Source organism: Micromys minutus (genome assembly GCF_963924665.1).
Source record: "Micromys minutus genome assembly, chromosome: 5".
NCBI classification, from domain to species: Eukaryota; Metazoa; Chordata; class Mammalia; order Rodentia; family Muridae; genus Micromys; species Micromys minutus.
This window is the reverse complement of record NC_137974.1, coordinates 12,967,481-12,993,953: the sequence shown is the minus strand read 5'-3', so window position 1 is coordinate 12,993,953 and position 26,473 is coordinate 12,967,481. Positions and strand designations below refer to the sequence as shown.

Genomic DNA, 26,473 nt, shown 5'->3' with positions numbered 1-26,473 from the left:
CTTTGTTATTCCAGATGAATTTTCACATTGCTCTTTCCAACTCTATGAAGAATTGGGGTGGAATTTTGATGGGGATTGCATTGAATCTGTAGCTTGCCTTAGGCAAGATGGCCATTTTTACAATGTTGATCCTTCTAATCCATGAGCATGGGAGATCTTTCCATCTTCTGAGATCTTCCTCAATTTCCTTCTTCAGAGATTTGAAGTTCTTATCATACAGGTTCTTCACTTGCTTAGTTAGAGTCACACCAAGGTATTTCATATTGTTTGTGACTATTGTGAAGGGTGTTTTTTCCCTAATTTCTTTCTCAGCATGTTTATCTTTTGAGTAGAGGAAGGCTACTGATTTGTGAGTTAATTTTATATCCCGCCACTTTGCTGAACTTGTTTATCAGCTATAGAAGTTCTTTGGTGGTTGGGGTCACTTAAGTACACTATTATGTCATCTGCAAATAATGATATTTTTACTTCCTTTCTGATGTCTGTCCCTTTTACTTCCTTTTGTTGTCTAATTGCTCTTGCATTGTGTAGGGGCCATAGATTAATGTTTCTCTATTTCTCTAATATAAGCAGGTAGGATGTTACTGTCAACATAGAATTTTAAGCTTACCACAAAACAAAAACAAAACAACAAAGCTTATCTGAAATCCAGATTTAGCTGGTGTCATTTATGTGACACCCATACAGTATCTTTTTCTATGGATCAGTTTAGCATGTTTTCTGACTAGGCTAGGTTTTGGTGCCTTTGGGAAATTTTGATGTGAGAAATATTGTATTTAAAATTTAAAAGGCAAAGTAATGGTGACAAACTGATCCCCATGTAAAACTTTTGCTAGATTAAAGGACAGAATTCAGTTTTCATAGAGACTTTATGCTAACTCTGAATTAATTCGTTGTCTTAAGCAGAATATTCTGAACAAACCTAAGCAGTTGTCAGTAAATATTTGAGTAGTCAGAGTTGAAAATGCATCCGAGACAGATGGGTGTTGGCTTTTTGTTATGTAAGGAACAGTTGCTTTTGGACAGGATATGTGTGGCATATGTCTGTCCATAATATGGGTAAAGAACTGGCAAGTACCGATGGAACCGGTGCAGCTGGTGGGTGTGGTATGAAGAGGAACTTTCTTGAGTATTCTCTGTGATAAGTACATTTTGGACATTTTTAGGTTTGGCTACAAGAGGAGAAAGTCTCTGACCACAGAAACATTTGACACGAAAGCCTTAGGCTTTACTATGTGGAGGTGAATAGGGAAAAGCAATAACAACACAATCTCGGTTTTATTTCAGTTTTATGTGTTTTTTTTTCTGGTGTGATTGTTAGACTGTGGCCTGAAGTCGGCTGAGGATGACGGCTTTCCTGTGGCTGTTCACACTTCTCATCGGTGTATTCTTACATTCCAGGGAGAACTGATTGAAAAAAACAAACTTTTAACTGTCCTTTTCTTGTCTTGTTTTAGCTCGTCTATTAGAAAGCGATTGAATAGAGAATTTAATAGGTGTATTTGTAAAATGAGTAGCTTGTGTGTCTAGCTCAATTTATACTTATAAAATACATAGATTTACGGATATTTATTAGAGCCTGGGGAGATGACACAGTAAGGTGTTTGACATTTAAGTGTGGGGACCTGAGTTTGGATTCTCACTGCCCATGTAAAAGACACGAAGTGCTCATGTGTAGCTCTGATTCTGGCCGGAAGATTCAGAACCAGGAGCATCTCTATGGACTCGTAGCCAATCAGTTTAAACAAAGCAGCAAGCTTTGGGTTCAGCTCGAGAACTTATCGCCACACGTAAGACAGAGAATTATTCGAATAATCACCTGACAGGAACCCATGGTGCTCACACCGCCTATTGACATGCACATTCATAATGCAGATCGGAACATGCAGAAACACATACACACATATTTATTAAGAACCTACTATTTTCTCAGGTGTTGTATTTTGTGTGTGGCTTGACACAGGAATCCCTGTTTCTCTGGAGTTTAATTGGAGTGAAAGGTGTTTTGGGGGGAAGCTGGGGAGACAACTACACACATGCGAGCTCATCGTGTCAGGCACGGGGAACTGGGGAGTCTTCTCGTGATTTCTGTAGAGAAGGCAGGTGACGTCCTGCAGATGGCGTGCTGGTGATGTGCTGGAGATAAAAATGAAGGGCTTTATATAAATCAGTCCATGCAGTATGACGGGTTGGATAACCTGTTGAAATTTTACCTCAAAATACTGAGAAATTATTTTCTGTATTCTAATTTTAAAAAATCTTTAGAATACCATTAAATTCTTTTAGACGTTTTTCTCCTCTGGGTACGGAGGTTTTCGTGATGTATTATATTATGTTTCTAGGAAGTCCTTTTAAGTGAAGATAATTGCAAGTCCAGATGAATCGATCTCACTGAGGAGGACTTTCTCAGTTATTCGTTCCCGCAGCCGTTCACTGGAGAACCTTGTAACACTGCTGTATGCTTCCTTATGACCAGATAGGTCACATGTCCAGAGAGTCAGCCTTTCATGTCTGCTCCTGTCTACACAGTGTGGGACTCATCCATTTAAGTGTTTTGGATCATTATTAGATGTCTACTTTCACTGGACAGATACGATTCTCTTTGTTTACTGGTGGCATTATTTCTTAGTTCAGATGGGATCTATTTCTCTTGAAACTTGCAATCTTCCTGCCTTGGGCTCCCAAGTTCTAAGATTATAAATGTTTGTCTTCACACAGCACTCCAAATTCTCGAATGCTAAAGACAAAATGCAGTGAACTGATCAATGGTTTTTCTATAATATTGCTTCAGAATTAGAATGTATTTAAACCAAATGTAGGGAAAACTAGTCTTTGCAGATTAGTCTTGCCTTCCGGAACCCAGCCATGGAATTTCTCAGAACTGCTCATCAAAATTTGAAACTGCTCTCCAAATATGAGCAGTGTTAACACCCAGGTAGGGAAGTATGTGGAAACCAGGTATTAAAGACCAGCTCCTTTGTCTGGTTTTTATAAAGCTATGATGTGGTCTGTACAGCTCTTCTGTTTGAGGAAGTTCATTGATTATTCAGTATTCTTTGTGACAGTTTGTTCCTAGGTTTGAACACTGGTGAAAAGATTAATATTTTTTTTCAAATTGCCAAATACAACTTTCAGTGAATCTTGACAAAGCCAGTGGTTCTGTTTGAGTGATTGAATATGTTGGGTAAAAGCAAAAACAGGTAGAGAGTAAGATCACTGTGATGGATTTCAAACACTGATAGTTCTTTCCTGCTTTGGCAAACTTTAAAACAGCTGTAGCATGCACCTTTGTTTTCTAATTTCTGTGCACCCGTCAGGGGCTAATCTCATTCTCTGATGAGCACAGCGACACGAACTCATTTTTTTCTCTTCGTATTTTTTGTATGTACATTTTCCTTTTCCAGTTTATACAAGATGTTTTCTCATTTTCGCAGATATTTTCTTAGGTTATTTAAAAGGTAGTTTTGATTTTCTTGATAAAACATTGACAAAATGATTTCAGTGAATTTTGGAGGGAAATATTTCCACCTAAGCAAGTAAACATGTCTGCATATCATCTATTATTTAGTGTACTGAGTGTCAATTCTATCGTCTAGCTTGTCAACATTCTTGGCTAGATGACACAAAGCATGTTCCCTTAGTGTTTAAAGATGGTGGCAAGCAGTGTGCTCGCTGGGACCAACATGATATGAAGAAGTTTTTTAAGACAAAGGTTTTAATGTCAGTAGTATGTTTGATTTGTTTTAATTTTCTAAAAGCAATTTATTGGAAGGGCTATTGGAAGGGCTGTTTGTAGTTGCAACACTGACCAACAGGGTTGGTTCATGGACTATGGTAGCCTTGAAAAGTTCATATCCCCAGAAGATAGCCATATCCCCGTCCCATGGTGCACTCTGTCCTGATGTTTGAATTTGTTGTTCCTTTACTTTCCGCTGTGTTTCGATATTCATGCAACTGGGTTTATCTCACTTATTCTTAAAATGTATTCCCCTCTTAATTGTGTGTACTATATGCACGTGGGCACGTGCAGGCACACTCCTGCATGGAGGTCTGGGACACCCCTGGAGGTGGTTCTCTCCTGCCAGCTTTTGAGAACTGGGGATCCCAAGCTCCTCCAATAGTGAAGCTGTTTCACCTAGCTGATGACTTGTCTGTCTTTTGTCTTTTCTAGCACGATTGACGTGGATCTATCTCCTACATATCCGTCCAGAGGTTATGTTTTTCTTTACTATTGCAGCAGATTTGCTCGTGTTGGCATGTAGCTGTGCATGTTGTTTATAGTTTGATAATCTTGGTTCCTAAGTAGTAATGTTACTTTTTTGTATTAACTTAAAAGTACATTGAATTACTATCCTCCATTGCATTTGAATTTCCACACTGAGTCCTCTATTCACCTACTGCACGCTTGCTTTATTTCCTTCTGTTCTTATCCTTCCTTTATCCTTACTTTCTAAAGATTTTTGATTTCTCATCTGTTTTCTTTTTTTACTAAAATCATAAGTTTCTTCTGATTTTACAATAGACCAAAACTTATTTTAACTACATAAGCACATAGTTAAAGAGGAAAGAAGTAAGTACTAATCTTCAGTTTTCTCTTGAGTTAAGGGAATACTTGATAAGTAGTTACTAATTGAGATACTAATTTGAGTGATATTTTAATTGTATCCTTTTCTTAACAGTATAGATCTCAGTAATCTCCTTAAGGTCCCTCAGAGTTTGTTAATAGCAATGTCTTCTCTGACTAATTCTTGCCTGACGTTTTATGTGCCTGTGCTTTGGATGGGAGACTTGCATGTTTTCTTAGCATGTCCATATTTTCTCTTCTTCCTAATGATAGAATTTATTTTTAAGAGATTGTTTCAAGTTTTTCTAATAGTTTTTTCCATTTTTTCCCCTAAAAATGTCAGGCATTTGCCCTTAAAATAGCCTTTTCTTATTTAGGTTATGTGTTGTGTATGTCAGACCTTTTGTACTGTAAGCACCTTTTTTTTCTAATCTTGTCACGTGTACTTGCCATTTTCTCTCTAGTACATTATTCTAGTTCTAGAAACAGTTTCATTGCAGTCTAGCTTTACTGGGCTGTTAGATGACTGAAGGTGTGTGTCTTTGCGACCCCCAATATTTTCCAGTCGATGTGTGCTTGCTGCTGCTGCACCCTAAATTACACAGTTGTCTCATAGAAGGTGTTAGATTTCTGGAACTATATCCATGTTGAATGGAGTAAAAGAGTCTTGATACTGGCTTTTCTCTTTTTCCTCTGTGTTTAGTTCTCATTTTAAATTGTCCTCATGACTACCATCACAGCCACTGCCATGGTGTTTATTATAACGGAGACAAAGTTTCCCCTTGATGTCCAAACTGGTCTTGAACTAGAATCAGTGCTGGGATCAGGGGGTGTCCCACCATATTTGACTTGGAGTTGTTACATTGTAAGGAAACATTTCTTTAACAATGTAGGTTAAGAATTTAGAGTTGTATTTTAGTGATTGTTGGGAGGGCTGTTGTGAACATGTTGCTGAAGGCTAGAAAATAATAATGAATGTGACATTTTAAAACTATATACTCATTAAGTCCTAGTTTTTCTGAATGATGCATTAGAAAAGTGTAAACATCTTTTGGTCCATGAATTATTAGCAGTACTTACAGTAATAAGATGTTACTAGTTTTTTTTCTGTGTGTTTGTGTTTGTGTGTGTGTGTGTGTGTGTGTGTGTGTGTGTGTGTATGTATACTTCTGTTTTTTTATGGTTATGCTGTTGTATTAGTAACATAAATGCTTACTAATGTTACTAATGTTAATGTAACTCAGTATTTCCTCCTTATTAAAAGTATGCCCTCGATGGAGTTTCTTCTAGTGACATGTTTTAAAAATTTGAATTAAGATACGTGGTGCATGTTTAAAAAATACTAATGATAAAAGATATCTGAGAAGAATATACCCATGATTATGGTAGTGTCTAATGATCGCTTCTGAAATGGTGTACTAGAAGTTCCCTGCATTACCCACGTTCCTGTTTCTTTTTCTGTGTCTATCTGGCAGATCTTAGACTGCTTCCTTCTCCTGCTTAGCACAGTAGCTGCTAGTCACAGTGGTTATTTATATGTAGTTAATTAACATTGAATTAGAAAGTGCTACCTTTTTAATCGCTCAGAGCCACATGTAAATAATCGATACTATACTGGACAGTAGGAAGAGACCATTTCTGTCACGATGAGAGTTCAATTAGACAGCACTGTCAATGGAACTTAGCCCTTATGTATGTCCCCTGACTTCATTTACAGTCTGTGTGGTTATCTCACCTGAGTGTCTAGTATGATAATATTCCATGAAAGAAACAAAATAATGTTCCAAGAATGGTTTTAAAACCCCCGAGTGTAATTGGGCATCGATATCAGGAGGGCCCTGAGAGTTGAAAAAAATGGTCTGGGAGGTTGCCTTTGGCATGAGGTACTTTTTGGAGAATAAAGATTGAGTGGGCTTTCTATTAGTTATGAAGGGCCACAAAAGGAGAACGAAGGCATGCCCGCCAGGCAGGGGTATAGCTCCAGTCCTTGATGGCCTCAGAATGGCTGCTGAGAGCCAGGATTTATATCCTGTGATACAGACATCCCCTTAGGTAGATTAAAAGTGTTAGTGCTGTTCATTTTTCTTGAGTAGTATTTTCCTCAGATGTGCCTACTTCTTAAAAGCATTTTAAAGAATTGTTTTATAATGAGTAAAAAACTGTCATGTATGGTGTTAATGTGTATCTTTGCCTTTCTTTAGATAGTGCCATGCATCTTAGAATATGCTCTTTATTATTTGTGTTTTAATTAATATTCAGCCTTCATAATTTTTATAGCATCCATTACTACTTATAGGAATATTTGTTGGAGATAATCCTTTACTTTCAGTTTTGAAGTTCTCTCTAAAAGTAATTTAAATGAGTCAAATATTAATGACAAATGTGCTGAAAGAGAATGTATGTTAGTGTTTCCATGGAAACCCCATGTTGATCTCCTCCCCACCCCATGTTTCCAGAGGGCATGCTGATGTGTTTGCTGCCTCGCTCAGCTAAGTTTGAGACCCACGAAGACTGGACTTTCTCTCCATGAGGAGGCCTTTTCTTTGTTTATTGCCATACAGCAGCTTTATTTGACTTTATAGGCACAGCAAAATGTGTTTAATACTTGTTCTCTGAAGTAAACTTTACCTGGGCCTTTAAAGGTTTGACTTTGAGTGCAAACTTGACAAAGTAGAGCACACTGGGAATTCTGCAGTTCCTTTAACAGAAATGTGTGCATATTCTATACATGGTGAAATAGTCATTCAGTCATTCACACTTGACCCCAAAACTCCTTAGATTGTAAGGTTTTCTCAGTGTATTGTAAGTACTAACACACACACACACACACACACACACACACACACACACACACACACACACACATTTGTATCTTCTTCCCAGTCTCTTTAATATAAAATATAAATTGCTGTTTGAATGACCAAGACAGACTTCTTTAAAGAAACATACTATTAACACAAAGTCAGTGACAATATAAAATTGTTCAAAGACTCCATTTTTTATGTCATTACTGCACCTTCTGCATTGATAGTTATGTTGTGTTCACACTGTGGGCTGAAGTAGCTACTTCCATATGTGGTTATTGGGCATTTGAGTAGCAGGCGGTGTGGTTGAGTTATGGATGACTGGGCTTGAACAATGAATATTTTATGTTGTTAGTTACATAATCAAGTAGAACCTAGAAATGTAAAGTAAAGATAGCTTACTGTAACAGCAACAAAAGATACTGAACTTCAAGCACTGGAGTCTCTACTGTCTGACGGACAGAGACTTGGCATAAGTGTTTTCAGGCTAATTGTCTGAGCTTTCTACTATGTTTTAGTGAATTGCTAGTTGTGTTGTGTAAGGGACTTAATGGAAACATTTGTCTTACTCTCCTTCACGTGTGTAAACACATGTGTAAACACATGCTTATCCATCAGAAGAAGCCTTACAGAGGTGAGCAGAATGTCAACAAGAGGAGGGAATTTTAGTGTTCAACCTGAAAACACTACAAAAGTAAAAATTCCATTTTAGTATTTGTATTGGCCATGGATCTGTACTTTCTAATGCTACTTGTACAGTGTCTCTTGACAACAAACAAGTGCAACCCATTGTCATTGTTAAGATTTATAAGAGTGACAGTAAAAACTACTGCAACAAAACACCCAGTAAGTCTTGGAGTAGCTGCGGTGCGTAGTCAGGGTGAATCAGCGTTTCCCAGCAGAGCCTTGTAAAACAATGGAATTGAAGTTTGGTTATGCTGTTTAGTAATAGTCAGATATGTGCCATGCTGACCGAACAATTGAATAAGAATTGAAATTGCCCCTTGTTGGCAACCCTGCTGGCCAATACAGTTTTAACAATTGAAACCTTGTTTTTCTCTGTTGGGGATGTGGCCCTATGACAGTGTTATCAGATTTGCATCTTCATTGGAAAGAATTTGACAGAAAGAATACAAGGGGAGAAGCAGCAAAGAGCTTTTAAGGAGAAGTGCCCTGCGAGGGGTACGGGAAGGTCCTGCACTGGAGAGTGGTCCTTAGAGTCTTAGGTTGCTCGGATGTCCTCCCCACTGCACTATCATTTCATTCTTCCCTGACTGTTCATAGGAGTGCTCTAAACACAAGCTGAGTTTAAGCTTTGGCCCTCATAGCATCTACAAATTCACTGAATCCAATCTTTTCCTGTATACTTTGTGGTGGCTCATGAACTCATTTCATGAATGATTGCCAGGGAAGACATCTTGTTTTTGTTGATAGAATGTTAAACAAGACGTCCCATTTTTACGTTGTTTTGCTATGTAGACAGTAGATAGTCAGGTTGTAGGCAGAGGAAGGCTCAAGTTATCTTAGTACTTCCTTCTCTTATCCCCACATCTCCTGTCCAAGCATTATCCACCTAGCTTGTATCACAGCTCTAGGTTCATTCCTAATCCATACCCTTCTTCAGTTGATTCCCTGTGTGCAGTGCTTAGAGCCTTTACACTCCCGAGTTTATCCCCATGGCCGCTCTCCTGGTAATGTGCATATCTGAGAAATATGTTATTTTGGAATTTTAATGTGGAACCCAGAAGATCAAAGCCCATGTTAAATAGATTCAAATAGTAACATGAGAAGAGGGAAATTGATACATGAACTAAAATGAAAGGAACAAACCTATACTACTCATTGTGTTTTGACAGGAGATCAAATATGTAGTGTATCTTTATGCAGTCTCCTATAAGATGCAAGGGCTTTTCTTGCATTCCACTTTATGATTTCATGTAAGAAGAAATACCTAACCTATACTAAAGAATATGTGACACCACAAGCTCATATCTAACAGAAACTGGAATGCATAGTAGATTGACGTACTATTAGAGTACAGGGCAGTATTTGTTAATCTGCCCATTGTGGTTGTATTCTTGTGCCTAATGCTACTGAACACAGTAAACAAGAGTCTTGAAGGTGGAGACAGCAATCATAATAATCTGGAGTAGGTGGGGAACATGAATGCCTTTGTCCTGGAAGACATAATTGAATGTTACATAAATGAACAAAGGAAAGTAAAGGAACCAGGAGTAGAAACGTGAGAGCTTCTGAGATGCAAGCTGGTCACTGACTGTTGCTGTTCGAGAGAGCAAACGAGTGCAGATGCTGGATTGGGAGCACCTTTGTTGGAGCACCTTTGTTGGGAGCATCTCTGGGCAGTGTGGAGAGGTTAGAATCTGTCAGACTTCTGGAGCTAGGCAGTTGTTAGGTCTTGAAGAAAATACCCGACTTTCCCCTCTCTAAATCAGTTGAAATCATTTATATGTTTAAGAAGATGAATACCGAAGTGGAAACTTGAGGGTTTGGAAAGTCAGTTGTGTTGGACGCTGTTTTGCTAGGGCACATACATGAAGGTGTGCTTTCCTGAAATGGACACACATGAAAGGCTAAGTCAGACTTGTGAAGGAACATTTCTCTGGAGCAGCCACAGGTAAAAGGATGTTCTGAAAAGCAAGTACATAAAAGATTCTTCACTAATGACACACATGCATTGGTCTGCCTTACATTGTGTAGTTGAGCTCCATTTGTCTGGGCTCCCTAGAGAGAAAAGCACCAAGAAACTTGTGGTCGTGTGCTGGGGCTTCTTGCCACTTGTGCAGACTCAGAGTATTGTTACCTGGACAGACTCACATGCTGAGAGGCAAGACCTGTGGAGGACATACGATGTTTGGAGGGCAGTGACCAGGCTGAGCTAGGCTTGCTTATAGAGCTAGCTGTGCAACACTTGTTGGTCTCATGTCACCGAGAGAGGCACAGATGCAAACTTCTCCCAGTGTCCCCCTGGTCCCTCCTGCTCACTAGTCCTGAGGCCTGGCTATCTGCTTGGTAATGCCACCACTTCTGATTTGTGTTGGCTATCCTGACTCTACTCAACTTTGTGGGTGGGTGGGCTCTTTTCTAATTTGCTGTAATTCTTTTGTAACTTGGACATTGACTAGGAGGTGATATTTGAGTGTCTTGCCCTACAGGGCATGCTAATTGCTTTCCTGTCCCTTCAGAGCAGTTCATTTCAAGTATTTAGTCACCTTGCTCAGGGGGGAGGGTGAAAATGAAAGCTTAAAATCAACTGTAATTATATTCAGCATCAGTGATGTATTATGCTGACAGAGGAATGTAAATTGGATCTGGTTATTATACAGGATTTGAGCTGACCTTCTAAGGTTAAGGTATGAAATTTGTTAGTTTGTCCTGTGTATGCAATGCTGCCATATCCCACATCCTTCTGTAGATCTTTAGCAAAGGATGCTTTGTCTTTGTATATATTCATATTACATTATTCTTTTGAATAATTAGAAATTAGAATTTCCCTTGTTATGGCTTCATTTTTTTCCTTACAGGAAGTAAATATGACCTTATACTAAAGACAATGACGACTATCTAATACCTGTTTACACACAGTGGCTTTATGTGATTGTGCGATGGAATGAGAGAAGATAGTTCCACAAAGAGGTCCTACTGCTCAATGCCATGGATAATTATTTCAAAATTTTCTGAGACATGTTATTAAATACATGATTCACATGTACTCTAACCTTTTTACAGTTCAAAACATAAGCATTCTTCATATAGGAATGTGGATTGAATAACCCCTTTATAGGTGTTGAATATCGAATATTTTGCATGTCAGATGTATATCATGATTCATAACAGTACATAAATTACAGTTATGAAGGAGCAATGGAAATAATTTTATGTTGGGGTCACCACAACTTAAGGAACTGTATTAAAGGGCTGACATTAGGAAGGTTGAGAACACTCATCTAGAAAGTTTCATTTATTTAATTTTCCATTGTTTTAAAATTCAAAATAGATTTTCTATACAGTATATTCTGATTATAGTTTTCTCTCCCTCAACTTCTCACAGATCCTCGTTTATCTAAATACACACCCTCTCTGCCCGTAGAAAATAAATGTCTAAAAAATGAGAAAATAAAATAAGCCAAACAAAACATTAACTAGAATAGGACAAAACAAACAAGGAAAAGAACCAGGGGGGCAAAAGGACCAGAGACACATACAGACTCAGAAACAAAGACTTTCTTACGTGAAATAATTCCATAAAAACACAGAAGCAGAAATCATAAAGTAAACATAAAGCTTGTGGGAACAGAGCTGAGGATGGAGGAAAGGGTGAGTTACAATGGAGTCATGTGATGAATCCTGGGAAATCAGACTGAGATCAGCATCGGGCGTCTAAGCATATACAGCGTTTGAGCCAACCCCGAGGTCCTAAATCCTTGGCCAGTCGTATCTCTCCACACATCATCGTGCCCCAATGAAAGTTCTGCCTGCTTAGGTAACTCGGGGAAGGGGCAGTCATTTCTCTGTGTGGATTTCCATGCAGACCGGAAGTAGCCACCACCCCGCCCCTGCTCCTTTCTATTGTCTTGCTTGTGTCCTGGGAGCCATCTTAAATCTGTACTGCAGATCAGACTGTTGAAGAAATCGCAGGAGCCTGTTGGTGCCTTGCAGTATATGCGCCTTTTCAGTCACAGGGCTGACCTCCACACCCCCACATAAGGACTTAAACAAATGAACCAAACAAACTAGAAAACAAAACTCCTGGCAAAGCTTTCCGAGACAGAACTTCAGGAAGTGCCACTGAGTTTGTGTTGACCACCTACTTCTGGGCATGGGGCCTGCCCTTGTGGTTTATATCCCCAGTGAGCCGCCACTGGAGAAATTTAGTTCTTCCATGCAAACGGTTGCCAATTGGAGAGAGTGTCTGGGTTGGGAATTGGATGCCTCTGTCTCCTGAGCCTCGTGACCTCATCTGGCCCATAACTGTGAAGTTCCTGTGTGCATGCTGCTACTGCAGCCTCCGTGAGCGTGTATGTCCGTCAGTCCTGCTGAGTTTAGAAGGCCTTTCCTCTGGCTTTTCCACGTTTTCTGACTTCTCTTCTGCAACATTCCCTGAGCCCTGAGGAATGAGTTCGACGGGGGCATTGCGTGTACGGTTGTGTGTTCCAGGGTCTCTTCCTCTTTGTCCAGCTGTGAGTGTATTTGTTCCCAGCTACTACAGGGGAAAGCGTTTCTGATGATGGAGGAGCAAGAGCTTGATTGACAAGTACAGCAGACTGTGGGCGTCGTCTTATTGCTGTAATCCTTTAGCAGAACAGCACTGTTTGGTTTTGTCCTAGGTCCCTGGACTTTCTAATCTCAGTCCCTGTCCTCCTGGGTTGTCTGGACATGTGATATGGAACCTAGAACTTGTTTTGATGTAGGCGATATACTGACTGCAGGAGCCACACACGTTATTTATTATCTTCCTGATGTTGGTGCTAAAACATGGAACATTAACCTAGGAAATTCTAAGCAGATAAATCTGAGCACAAAATTCCTGTTTGCAATAATCTTTCCAGTACTATGTTCCAGTTCTTCGTAGTACCACTTACACCTGCTTCTTTATCAATTTAAAAGATGGGCAGTGTGGGCTTTTCCAGAGCCTGATGCTAGGGGAATATAGAAGCAATAGTTTCCTCCCCACGTGGTATGCAGTATATGCTTATATACTTTACAGCTTCACCATCCTCACCTCCACCACCACCATTTGAGAAGCAGCACAATTACTAATAACGGATTGGAAAAAACTCCATTGAGTTTTTGTGGGAATCAAAGTGTGTGGATGTGTTAGTAAATGGAACATTAGTTCTGAACAGTAGCTTCAGGCATTAATGCATATTTCATGTACATAATTGAGTTATCTGAGTAGGTGCAGGGTGGTTAAGAATGTTTGTGGAACTTCACATGTTTGTATACACTTCCTGTATGAGGACAAACACATTTTGGAATAAAAATAGTACAAGCTTCATTTTAAAATCTAACTTAGAGAAATACTTTTCTATATAGAGGTATAGTCTCTCTGTAGGTAGAGTTTTCTAGTAATTGGGTTTGTCTATGGGCTCCTGTGGGATTAGGTAGACTCCTGTAAGCATCAGTTTATCTGGAAAAAAAAAAAAACACCTTAGAGGAAACCCTTGGCTCTTCCTCCTTGAATGTGAGACGCACAGCAGGAACTGTGGACCTTCATTTCTACAACAGACACTCATTCCATTTCCAGCCTGGTTCACCAGCACCACGGTAATGCCCTGTAGGAGGTGTGTGGTAAAGATTGTCAAGGCAGTCCTGCTCCTGCCTGCTAGGATCAGTCTGTGGAGGCCACACTTCTAGTCATTGGATAGTCTTCCTCTGTTTGCCTATGGAGTACAGGCAGATGCTTGAAATCTTATTCCTATACAACAGCTGACATGCCTTCTCTCCCAGTGGCACTGTAATAAAATCAGCTCAAATGAGAAACTTAACCAAGATCCCATGTCTTATACCCGAAGTCTCCATGTTTTAACATAACCAAACATACCAGAACAATCCAGATGGGGTGAAGAAAAAAACATCAATAGACACCAGAATCCTAGAATTATCCAATGTGTGCCTTTAAGGCAATTATGAAACATTGTAGTAGGTGTGAAAAGTCCTGAAAGCAGAAAGGAGAGAAGCTAGAGGGAGCATTTCCTGTGCAATGGGTGCATCACTGGGCTCTGCAGACCAGACTGCGTGGGTGGTCTGTGGAGGTGGTCGATGGAGAATAAGAAGTAGCATGTTATTCCAGGATGGCAGCAGGTGAACTTCGAGCACACAGATGTGCACGAGAGCGTTCCTTATACTTGCTCAAGGCAGCAGCTTGTACAGTGAGCCAGTGGTGAAAGCTCCCAGATGTATGAAGTGTACAGTGTTTGGAGAAGACGGTAGTGAAGCTGTACCCACCACTCAGGTGGTCACTGGTGAGAGCACGGAAATAAGGGACTCAGCAGGTCCAGGGCACGCCGTGTAGGGAAATGTATGTGAAATCTCTGTGTAGTTAAAGGTGCATAGGAAAGGGATTGCTGGGGAGAGTTAAAGCTAACAGGTGGACAGGTGCTAGATTAGTCTGCTTGTTGATGGTTAAAAGTCCTCAGAATATTATGGGGTGGGGAGGTAAAGGGATGAGTATCTATGGTGGGAAAATGCCAAGTTAAGTCACTACTCCGAGCTTAGCTTTAGTCTTTTCACTGAAGCAAAGTCCTATGTGACAAGGGATGAAGTGATCTTATTTGCAATAGGTAATTAACCAGAACAACCAGGCCTGTCTATAGCCTTCTACAGTTCTGAAGGACACGGCCCGGGCTAGCTTAGATAGTGTAGAGTCACAAAGGAGGATGCTGACTCGGGGTCAGCTGCTTTTAACTGCAGTTTTACCAGAGCTTTGGGAAGTAACAGGAGTGTGCCTGTGCTTAAACCCACACTGAGGTACAGGTGGGTGAGTACCAGAAACAAAAGCAAGAAGCTAGAACTCATGCCTAGAAAATGTGAGGACTGACAGCACCCCCCACACTCTATGTGCTTCCAAGCATTTTGGTCATGAGAGCTCTCCACAGCAGTGCTAGGCAGGTAGTGGATACCTTACAGTGGGGTCAGATGCTATCTTATGTTCCCACTGGATGGGGTCTGCAAGCTAACTAACAGGCAGAACTCAGCACCTTAGTGACAACATAAAACATATGTCAGCGCTGCCAAACAAAGAATAAAAGAACCAGTTTTTATGATATGGCCATGAAGCGTAGATCAAGATAAGCCATAGCCCATAACGTAAAGTAAATCTTATTTAAAAACACTACAAACTGGACAGATGGTTCAGTGGTTAAGAACACTGACTGCTCTTCCAGAGGTCATGAGTTCAATTCCCAGCAACAACATGGTGGCTCACAACTATTTGTAGTGGGATCTGATGCCCTCTTCTGGTATGTCTGAAGAAAGCTACAACGTGCTTATACAAAATAAATAAATATTTTTAAAAAACTACAAAAGATCTGGGACTCAGTAATATACATTTAGAAAGATTACTATATACTTGTAAAACAGCCCACATAAACAATTATGCTTTATAGAACCATCTCTATTCATAAAATAGTTCCTGGGGTAAAAAAATGTAAATTTTACTTATTATACAGAGGGCATTTCAAAATGTGCCATACAGCTGAAGAAGTACCGAGAAGGTAAAGTGTAGCACCAGAGTAAGAAAGGAAAAAACTCAAGTAAACATCAATGCTTTATGATTTCCCGTGGGCAGCAAAAAGAAAGAAAGGGGACACAAGCCAAGAAAAGAAGCTGCTAAAACAAGTAAAGGGATGAAATAATTAAGATAAAAATGTAAATTAAATTGAAGACAGAAAGAGTAAAGGCAATCATTGAAACAAAGAGTGGTTTGTTGCAAATGATTAACTTATAGCTGGAATAATATGGAGTGTGTGTGTGTGTGTGTGTGTGTGTGTGTGTGTGTGTGTAATTTTTAATAGTTTTCCATCTCCCTGAGTTGTCTTCTCCTTAGGTATGTCTTATGAGATAACATCTGTTGTGGTTTCTACCAGAGCTTGAACACATGAGGCTGTCCAAAGTAGGATGTTCTATCTTCTATGAATTAAATATGCTATTTCTGTATGAGGTCCTCCAGCATCAGCCATTTTGGTAGAGTAACACAATAGATTACTACAATTGTAAATCCTTTAAGTACCTAAGTTGTATAAATTGGATACTTTTTTTGAAAAGTATTAGACTATTACTTAGCCTGCTATAGAATGTAAAAAGTAGAAAATTTAGATCGTTCTATAAATACTGAGTCAATGAAATTCCTAATTAAAATGTATCCACAACAATGTTCAGGTACAGATGATTTCTCTTGAGAATGTATCACACATTTAATGAAGAATTATTACCAAATCTGTAAGTCTCTTTAAGGAAGTAGACCATTAAGAAATATTTTAGTTTATTTCATTATGTTATTAACCAGATAGTTACACCAGATGAAGGCTATGCAACATTGAAAATGTGAGGTATACTGAATACACTTTAGATCAATATTCTTCTAAAAAGGTTCTTAGTTAATGAACTGTATCTTAAGCCAAAGCAGAAGAGTTCTATAATTAAATGGATTATTCCCAAACAACCACTGGGCAAAATCTAGCAATTGTTGATTAGAAAAATAAGTTGAAAATCTGAGGAAAAGGTGGACGGAGGATGTAGTGACAACTTGAATATGTGCTGACATAGTCACTTCTCACTTATTTAGAAAAGGTGATAGAACTCATGTGGGAGTATGATGGAGCTAGAGGTGTCAGGGAAGAGGAACTGGCAGTTGAGGAATTGCCCTCCATCAGATTGGCTTATAGACAAGCATGTGGCACAGTTTCTTGATTAATGTTTGATGTGGGAAGGGCCCGGCCTGCTGTGGGCAGTTGGACCTGGGCTGTATGAAACAGCAAGCCTTGCAAACCACAGGAGCAAGCTGGTTGGCCTCCAGATTTCTTCATTGAGTTCTTGTCTTGGTTTTCCATAATGAATGATTATGATCAAAAAGCATGAGCCAAATAATCCTTTTCCTTTTCCAAGTTGCTTTGGTCAGAATGTTTTATCCCAGTATTGGGGAAGCTACTAAGACAGAGCTTGATTCTGACTCTGTCCTCACTAGAGCAGAGACACAGAATCCTGGTATGGAGAGCAGGGAAGAGAAATAGCAGAAATGCTAACTTGTGGGGATTAAGAAACAGCATCCAGAAGGTGCCATCTCTTGGGTGACATCTTACTCTTGCACTTATATTCTCTGATGGGACAAATTTTGGGTAGAGTGTGGAGAATGGTTTATGATAGACATAATTTTGGTTTCAAATGGGTGAGTTTTGAATGAGTGTATAGCAAGCTAAAATAATAAATAACAACTGAGAGACAGCAAAACATCATCCAATTGAATGTTCAGAGGATCAATAAAAATCGATTGTGTAGTCCCTTTTATCTACTCAGGTGTACTTTTGGTAGAGAGTCCCCTCCAGTGAAGCTGTCAAATAAAAGAGAAAGTAACAGCAGGAAGGTAATGTCACCAGAGGGGGCTTATGAACACCAAGCTGAAGCCACCAGGGAAGCTCTGTTATGGCAGCCAGCTGGAGTTCCAACTCATAGAGTCCCCAGAAGAGCAGTGTGTCCCTTAGGTGAGGCTTCTAAATAAAAGAACAAATTGTAAAATATAGAGTAACATTATCAAACGGTTGTTCACGGCATCCAGCAGAAAACCACTCCCACTGAGGAAGGCACGGCAGCCACTTGGAGTTTTCGATTGAGCTTTCTCTGCACAGATGAGCTTCCCATGGCTGAACTTCTATCTTCTCTCCATCACTTGAAACACTTTTAGATTTTGTAGAGCTTAGATGCTTGGTATCATTCTCTGTCTGACCCATCCTCATACACTTGTTAAAATGGTTTATTATTCACTTATTCTATGGATATGACATACGTACACATGAGTCTTGGGTCAGGAAGTGGGTATGGCACAGCCCATCTTCAAATAAAGGGCTTTATAATTCATTAAAGCAAAAACACTGAGGTCTGAGATGATACATTGACAATGTTGCTTCCAGAGGCAACTTTATTATTACTATTATTTATTTACACATTATTTGTTTTTATTTATTAGAAAACACCGTGTCTGTCTTCAGATACATCAGCAGAGGGCATCAGATCCCATTACACATGATTGGGAGCCACTTTGTGGTTGTTAGGAATTGAACTCAAGACCTCTGGAAGAAAAGATAGTGCTCATAACTACTGAGCCATCTCTCCAGCCCAAAAGGCAACTTTTTAGTAAGCCTAAACAACACTTAATAATGTACCAACAGAATGTACATGGCATAAGCGAGTACATATGTTCTTATTAAAATGCCCAGATTTTCTTCTTTTATTGTCACAACTCTAGGAAAGTGCGACACTTATTAACTTTTGTCGGGTTGATAGTAAATAAAGTCCTACTGATAAGGGGCTGGAGAGATAGATGGCTCAATGGGTAAGAGCACTGCCTGCTCCTCCAGGTCAAATGTGACTGCATTTGATTTCCAGCAGTCACACGCTTGCTAACAGGCATTTGAAATTCTAGTTACAGAGGATTTGGTGTCCTCTTTATGCCTCCATGGGTTCTAGACATGCACATTATGCACTGACATAGATGTAGGCAAGATAATCTAGCCACATAACATAGTGTTACAAAATAAAGAATTCAAAAATAACCTTCCCATCAATATTATTTAATGATGAGAGAGAGAAGGGGCCTCCTTGCCTTTCTTACCACCACACTGCAGGTTGTACCCAGAGCAAAGGAAAAGCACACTGCTTACAGATGGAGAAATGAAGTCTCTCTTTGCTGAAGGCAAGATTGTTTAAAAAGAGAATTTCAAAATTACCAAGTGTTCTTAGATTTTATTGATAATTCCATCATGGATGAAGGATATAAGGTGCACATACAACAGTTTTATTTCTATGTGTTAGCTGTTAACTTTGGGAAAAACAAAAGATCATTTATAATTTTTCAAATATTGTAATTGTAATGAATAAAGATGTGTATGCTTATACTGAAAGCTGTGAAACTGGATAAATTCAGGAGACCCCACACTTAGACAAATAAGGGCTGATTGATTCCGTTTCATGTTTTGAATCTTTCACTTTGATCTTCCAATTCTACTGAATCATAATTTCTAAGAGCCATATGATTAGGCTGGAGTCTCTTTATTTAGGAATTATCTGGTTAGTATTTAGTCTCTTTTATCCCTTTGCCTACTTGTTATGGTGTATTCATAGTTTCTGTGGTTAGGATGCACATATCTTTAGGTAGACAGGGAGGATGAACGTACTGTCTGTCAGATGGGCAGAGCACCTGTGCTCCCTTCTCCTTCTCTTGGAGGAACCCTTCAGACAGCAGATTTTATGTCTGAAAGGCAGCAGGCAAGATGACTGACCACTGTTATGTTACATGCTAGTTGGCCTTTTGTTCTTCCAAGTGCCCATTACCCATGTTCCTGTGGTTTTGAAATCTTGCCTCAGGAAGAAAAGAAAAGAAAAGAAAAAGAGACAACCCATTGCTTAGTCTAGTCAGATGCTGTTTGCAAACCTTGCACCCATGTCCTAGTGATAGCCCTACCCACTTCCTCCCACTGAACACCTCAGAGACCTTGGCCACGCTTTCCTCTCTGTAGCTGAGCCTGAAACTGCATCAAACTCCATTGTGCTATGCAGTGCAAATGCTTTTGGCTGGAGGGTGACTGGACTCAGTCTGAAACGTGCCATATCTTCTGAGGCCCTAAACCATGACACTCTCTCACACGTCTAGTTGTTTGGTGGCTTGTTGTTACCCATGGTGTATACAGTTGCCCAGTCAACTCAGTGCCCACCTGTGTTGTTTCTGATAGAGCTTTCTGTGGTGCTCACCATGGGGACCCCGTTTACAGCTAATGTACTTAGGACATACATCAGTTATGGTAGGTCTCTCTGTCCCAGTAGTACAGTAATACTGCCTACTACCTGTTGGAAATACTGTTCCTGCATTTGTTTCAGCCACTAATCTGTGATCACTCCAAGGGCAAAGAACGTACTTTATTCATTTTTGTATTTCTCATACCTGATGCAGAATCATGCACATAGTGAGTCCCTAAAAAATGGTGCTGCCTGTGTTAATGAACACTTGAAGCTTAATAATAAGGAAGCACCACCCTTGGAGTGGCAGTGAGGCAAGTCCTAAACTGTGAATCAGGACAGTGACTCCACATCCATCATTCTTGGTTCAGTGTGGATGCATGCTCGACCCGAAAGCCGAATCAATGCTTGGAGAATGGGGGCTGGGACCAGCTCAGCATTGCTGCAAAGACACAATCTCCTTGTGCTGTTTTGCCCATATGTAAATAAAGGTACAGTCTGTACAACAGCAAGAGGAGGCTGTATCCTCATCTAAGTGACTTTAATTTTTTACTACATAACCCTTTCGTTCCATAAAGTTAGCAAATATAGTTTTGTTTCATTTGTAGGCTTCTTTTTAATTTTAATTTATTTTTCAATTTTTATCTTTTGTTTCTCTTAATTAAAAATATTAAGGTCTGTACATGTGAGTACAGATGTCCAGGGAGGCTAGATACCTGGATTCTCCTGGGAGTGGAGTTGAAGACAGTTGTGAGCAGCCTGGGACCTGGAGTTGAGTATTCTCAAATAACAACAAGCAAAGCCCTTCATTTATTGCATCCTTCGTTTATAACCAAGTTGAGGCAAAATGAGAAATAGTTCCTAGTCTTAAAAAAGTCACACTGGAGATTAACTTTATGGTCTGGTAGCACTGTTGGAGCTCTGCTCATTCAGAATATGTTTTCCTTCCTTTGCTAAGGACACACAGAAGAAAGAGAGGCAATACTAACCTTAAGCAAACCAGGTTGATGGTGGGAGGGTTTTGTGAATTTCTCCGTGTTACCACATTGAAATGTGTTGTCCTCTGTTTATCAAGTTCACTGAGGTGAGCAAGTATATTTGCTTTCCTTCTTTCTCTCCTCTATCCCCCCTTGGGAATAGCTAGGTTTATTATTAATATACTATTAATAGACATAAAACCCAATAGCCCCGTGCTCTGTGTTAATGGAAAACATTAATAAAAAGGGCATACAGTAGATATGCTAGGGGATCATTAATCCTGTGACATACCGTTCCTGCTTGTGTACCCAGAAGAGAGTGTGAGACTCTTCATGGAGTCCAGGGTCATTTTGGGAGGACTGGGGCTTCTGCTTTGTAGAACCCATGGGTATGGAGTACCTTTCCCACACCTTGTACTGGTGGTATCCTAACCTAACTCTTAGACCACACATTGACCCATAGCTTCTGACAAGTTGAGACTGAAAAGCATGTTCCCTTGACTCCAGCTCAGATGTGTGAGCCTCAGACAACTGCTTCAGCTCCGTCTCATGCCTCCAATATCGGAACCAAACCCTAATACCTCCTTTCGTCAGTTTGAGTGCATCAGCCAAGGCCTCCAGGGTCTTTAGGGTTGGGGGTCTGTCTCAACTTCCGGGCACTGCTCACAGGTGAACCCAGAGCTGATACCCATGCAGGACAGACTTGGACTTGTCTCCATCTCAGTTACTTCCATCATGGCTGCAGCCCACATGAGTTCTGTTCTTATTTTAAAACTACTTTTATTTATTCACAGTCCAGCTGTTGGCCCCCTCCTCATACCTCCCCCCACAGTTCCTTATCCCATTCTTCTTCCCCAGTCTTCAAGAGGATGTCCCCTCTGTCTCTGCCAGGCTTCCCCACTCCCTGGAGGGTTGGGCAAGCCTTCTCCCACCGACACCAGACCAGGCAGTTCTCTGCTTCCGTGTATGTGTTAGGGGCCCCAGACCAGCTCTTGTATGCTGCCTGGTTGCTGGCTCATGGGTCAGCAGTTAAAGAGCACTTGACTGCTCTTCCAGAGGTCATGAGTTCAATTCCCAGCAACCACATGGTGGCTCACAACCATCTGTAGTGGGATTCAGTGCCCTCTTCTGGTGTGTCTGAAGACACCATTTTATTTGCTTTTAATATCATCCTGTGTCCCTGGAGGCAATTACTGATTTTGGAACCTAAAGTACTTTTGGATATTAAATGTGGTTTGGACTATGATGCTAGAGAATTGGCATCTCATTACCTCTCCCTCTGTCTCTGTACTAAGGTTTGCTACTCTTTCTTTTCTTCCACATGGAGACCCTACTCACAAGTTCTACACGGTTGTTACTGGGGTGCTCGAGAATTTGATTATCTTATGTTATAGAATCTTAAGAGGCAGGTTAGATTAGTGTGTACCACACGCATCATTTTCTACGTTGAAGCGTTTTTCTCACAGTACAGATGCCATAATGATCTCTGTAATTTCCATTCACGATCACGCATGTTTTCTATGTTGCTCATTCATCCCCAACAGCAGTATGTTTAGTCTGATGGTACTTGGCCTTCAGGCCAGAGCAAGGCCTGTCCCATGTGTTTCTTGAAGATTGATTATTTGTAGATAAGTTGCTAATATTTTTCCAGTTATTTTTTCTCAAATGAGAAACTTTCTGTTTTTATAGAAATCTGTGAATTTAAGGTAGCCCCTGTCAAGACTACACAGCTGCATCCTTAATACCACATTTAATCTTCCAGAACACAAGCTTTAGTTATTTGTGTCTCTAAATAATGACTGTTTGAACTAGTTAGAATTGGGGTGTAATGTGGTCTTGAGTGTGCTAAGGAGAACTACCTGTTAGAACAAATATTGCAAATGTCACAAAGGAAACTGTCCTTTTTGAAATAGAGTCACTCCATAACCTGGCTGGCCTGGAAATTGCTGTGTAGGCCTTTGTCTACCTTCCCACTGCTGGGATAGAAACTGTGGGCCATCATCTAAGGTTTCATATGGAAAAACAAACAAACAAGCCCCAGGCCTGGTCTGGCTTCAGAGAAGAAGCACATAACTCTTGAGAGACTTGGGGCCCCAGGGAGTGGGGAGGCCTGGCAGGTATGGTGATTGGGGACATCCTCTTGGAGATGGGGGAGGAGAAATGTGATGAGGAACAGTCAGAAGGCAGAACAGGAGGAAGATAATGACTGGACTGTAAAAAATATTAAAGATTAAAAAACAACAAAAAGGAACACACACACAAAGTTAATATCAGACTTAAGCAGGAAAAATAAGTGACTATATACCACATATATTTTTTTGGGGATTGGATTACCTCACTCAGGATATTTTATAGTTGAGAGAAATAGCCGTGAACTCATTGGTACAGATGAGAACTTCCTGAACAGAACACCAATGGCTCAAGTTCTAAGATCAACAGTTGATAAATGGGACCTCATTGAAACTGAAAAGCTTTTGCAAGTCAAAGGACACTGTCAACTGGACAAAATGGAAGCCTACAGATTGGGAAAGGATCTTCACCAACCCTACATTCTGGCAAAGGGCTAATATCCAAAATTTATAAAGAAATCAAGAAGTTAAACAACAACAAACCAAGTTACCCAATTAAAAATAGCATACAGAGCTCAACATGAAATTCTTAACAGAGGAATCTCTTGAATGGCTGATAAACACTTAAAGAAATGTTTACATTCTGAGTCATTAGGGAAATGCAAATCAAGACAACTTTGAGATTCTATCTACCCTGGTCTGGATGGCTAAGATAAAAAACTCAAGAGATAGTACGTGATAGTGAGATGCAGGGCAAGGAGTACACTTCCATTGCTGGTGGGAGTACAAACTTGTGCAGCCACACTGGAAATCGAATTTAGTGGTTTCTCAGAATCTTCAAGGTTTTCTTTTTGAGAAGTTTGTAAGACTCAACATGCTGTTACATTCCATCTAATAGTGTTCACTAACAGTTGACTCATCTTGATCTTATCACTTAGAAACTAATTCCCATAATGGAAAGATTACATGTTGTGATTTCAGATTTGCTTATTCTCCTGGTAGCTTAGTAAATTTTGTTTCATTGACAGTTAATTTATATGGAGTATGAATGCTTAAGAAATTTAATGTCTGTGTAGTCTAAAAAACACATAGCCAGGATATACAGAAATTGTTGATTTAAGAACTGTGGATTCTGTGTTTCTACTTAAAATTGTTGTGTTTAGGTTGATAAACTTCACATAGTTATGTTCGATTACTGATTACTCAGATCAGAGAATGTTCTCCTTTGCAAGAATTTGCTTCCGCAATTCCATTCTGCATCACAACATTATCATTAGCATATAGTACAATCTACTGTTTTTTGCTACATTAACATCATTTAACGTTTCTCTATTTTAATAAAAGTAATTTTGTGAATAGTAACTTTATTCACCAGTGATTGAATGTGATAACAGTATGAATAATTTCAAATCACTCATATTAGCTTTAGTATGTGTACCTTCTTCAAACACACCAGAAGGTGGCATGGATCCCATTACCTATGGTTATGACCCACCATGTAGTTGCTAGAAATTGAACTTGGGACCTTTGGAAGAGCAGTTATTGCTCTTAATAGCTAAGTTTTCTCTTCAGCACTATGGATATGCTTTTGAATATGTAGATGGTTGAAAATTCACTTTCAATAAAGTACTGAAGGCCCCTTGGGAAGTACTAACACAAGAGGTCACGAGCAGGGAGACTCTGCGCATCCCAATACCAGTCAAGTAAAGCTCACGAATTACTGTTTACATGTTTGATTTCAAGCTTCTGCACTGCATGTGAAATAAGAATAAACACAGTATAAGATGTCAACAAGGGAAACAGCTAAGTGGATGCTGTAGGTTATTTTCCTGAAACATGAAAGCCAGATTTGAAATGCCCATGGGTAATCTGTCTGTAGCTGATAGTGGAAAGTGAACTCTTCCTTTTGAAGTGGCATCTTTGTTTGAAAGCAGTGGTGTCTAGTTAGCTGTTTTCCTCATCTCAGCCATAGTAATGGTCGTCAGTCTTTGATGGGGAGTGTTTTTTCTGGTTCCTGGCCTTGTTGAAGCCAGGTATTTCATGGCTTTGATTGGGCAGAGAAGAGATGAGGATGACAGGAGGAGATGGCCTGTGTGAATGCAACGTGCATTTACTTTGTGCAGTTTAGAAATACATTTGACTCCTTATGATATCAGAATTCTCAAATATTATGCATGGTGAAGCTGTGTCCACAAAGTGTTACATGTGGAAAATGAGTCTTAAACAACGTGCATAGTTTACATTGTCAAATAGATATTGGAAAATTATACATGTAATGGGGGTATATTATGTACTGTTTCTTAATGCCTATATACAGTGTGATATTTAGGTTAAACATCTATCTCCTTGAACATCTATCCTTTCTCTTGGGAACCTATATTTAAAACTTTGTTCTGACTTTAAAGAAGCACAAAGCTGTTAGCTACAGTCATCCTTTGACACACCAGAAACTGTTTCTCCTTGTCAGTACTCATCCATGTCTCCCTATTGTACTCTGATATCCACTGCTCGTGTCTCAGGCTGAATGTGATCAGCCTTTCCAGATTCTACTCACGAGGGAGATGCCACAGTGCTTACCATTCTATGCCTGGCCCATTTCACTTACTATAAAAATTTCCAGGTCTACCCGAGTGCTTGCAAATACCAAGATTTCACTTTCTTTTTTATGCCTGATTAATGTTCTGTGTACTTCCTTTGGATAGAATTCTTTTTCTTTTATTATTTTATTTATTTACATTCCAACCCTTATCAGCCCTTCCTGTTCCTCCTCCCATGGTTCCTCTTTCCATTCCTCTTCCTCCTCTCCTCCAGGGGGTGCAGCTATGCACCCAGCTATGCAACCAGGCTTCCCTGGGGCCTCAGGTCTCTCCAGGATTAGGCACACCTTCTCTCACCAAGGCCAGATGAGGCAGTCCTATGTTTTATATGTGCTGGGGGCCTCAGGCTAGCTCAGCTATGCTCCTGGTTGGTGGCCCAGTCTCCAGATGCTCCCAGGGGTCAGGGTTAGTTGAGAGTGCTGGTTTTCCTATGGGGTCATCCTCCCCTTCGGCATCTTCAATCCTTCTAATAGGGCAATTAATTCTTCATAATTAATTGTTCATATTGTAATTTATTAAATAGTGAAGAGACCTGTGCCTGTTTTCTGCAATGTCTGCACTAATTTACATTCCTAGTAGCTGTTGTTTAAGCCTTCCCTTTACCCCCAGTCCTTGACAGATGATCTCACTCTTGTGTTTTTGCTAAACAGTTATTACTTTATGGAATGGCACTACTTTGGTTTGCTTTGTTCTTTTCCTGGCTGTTACCTATACTTATCATGTTTTCTTGTTGCCTATTTTTCTGTTTTATTTTATCATATAGGTTGTTTTCCTACTCTGAGGTTAGCATTGTTTTTGCAGGTGAGTTTTTGGAATCCTTCATTAGTTTCTTGTGAGATGTTGCCTTTAATGCCTTCCCAGGTGTGTTGACTGTCTTTGCTCCCAGCTGCCTCCTGTGCCTTGGTACAGATGCCTTTGGTTTGATGTGATCATGTTTAGTTACTTCTGCTTCTCTTTCCTGAACCTCTGGGAACCTGTCACATTTTTTTTTTCCCTG

General features: G+C 39.9%; 1 protein-coding gene across 1 annotated transcript in view; it reads left to right on the top strand.

The window, feature by feature from the left end:
* Positions 1 to 26,473, top strand: part of DIAPH3 (diaphanous related formin 3) — a gene marked incomplete at both ends in the record, with an annotated part of 452,874 nt that overhangs the window by 101,973 nt on the left and 324,428 nt on the right. The gene's annotated exons all lie outside the window — the stretch shown is intronic.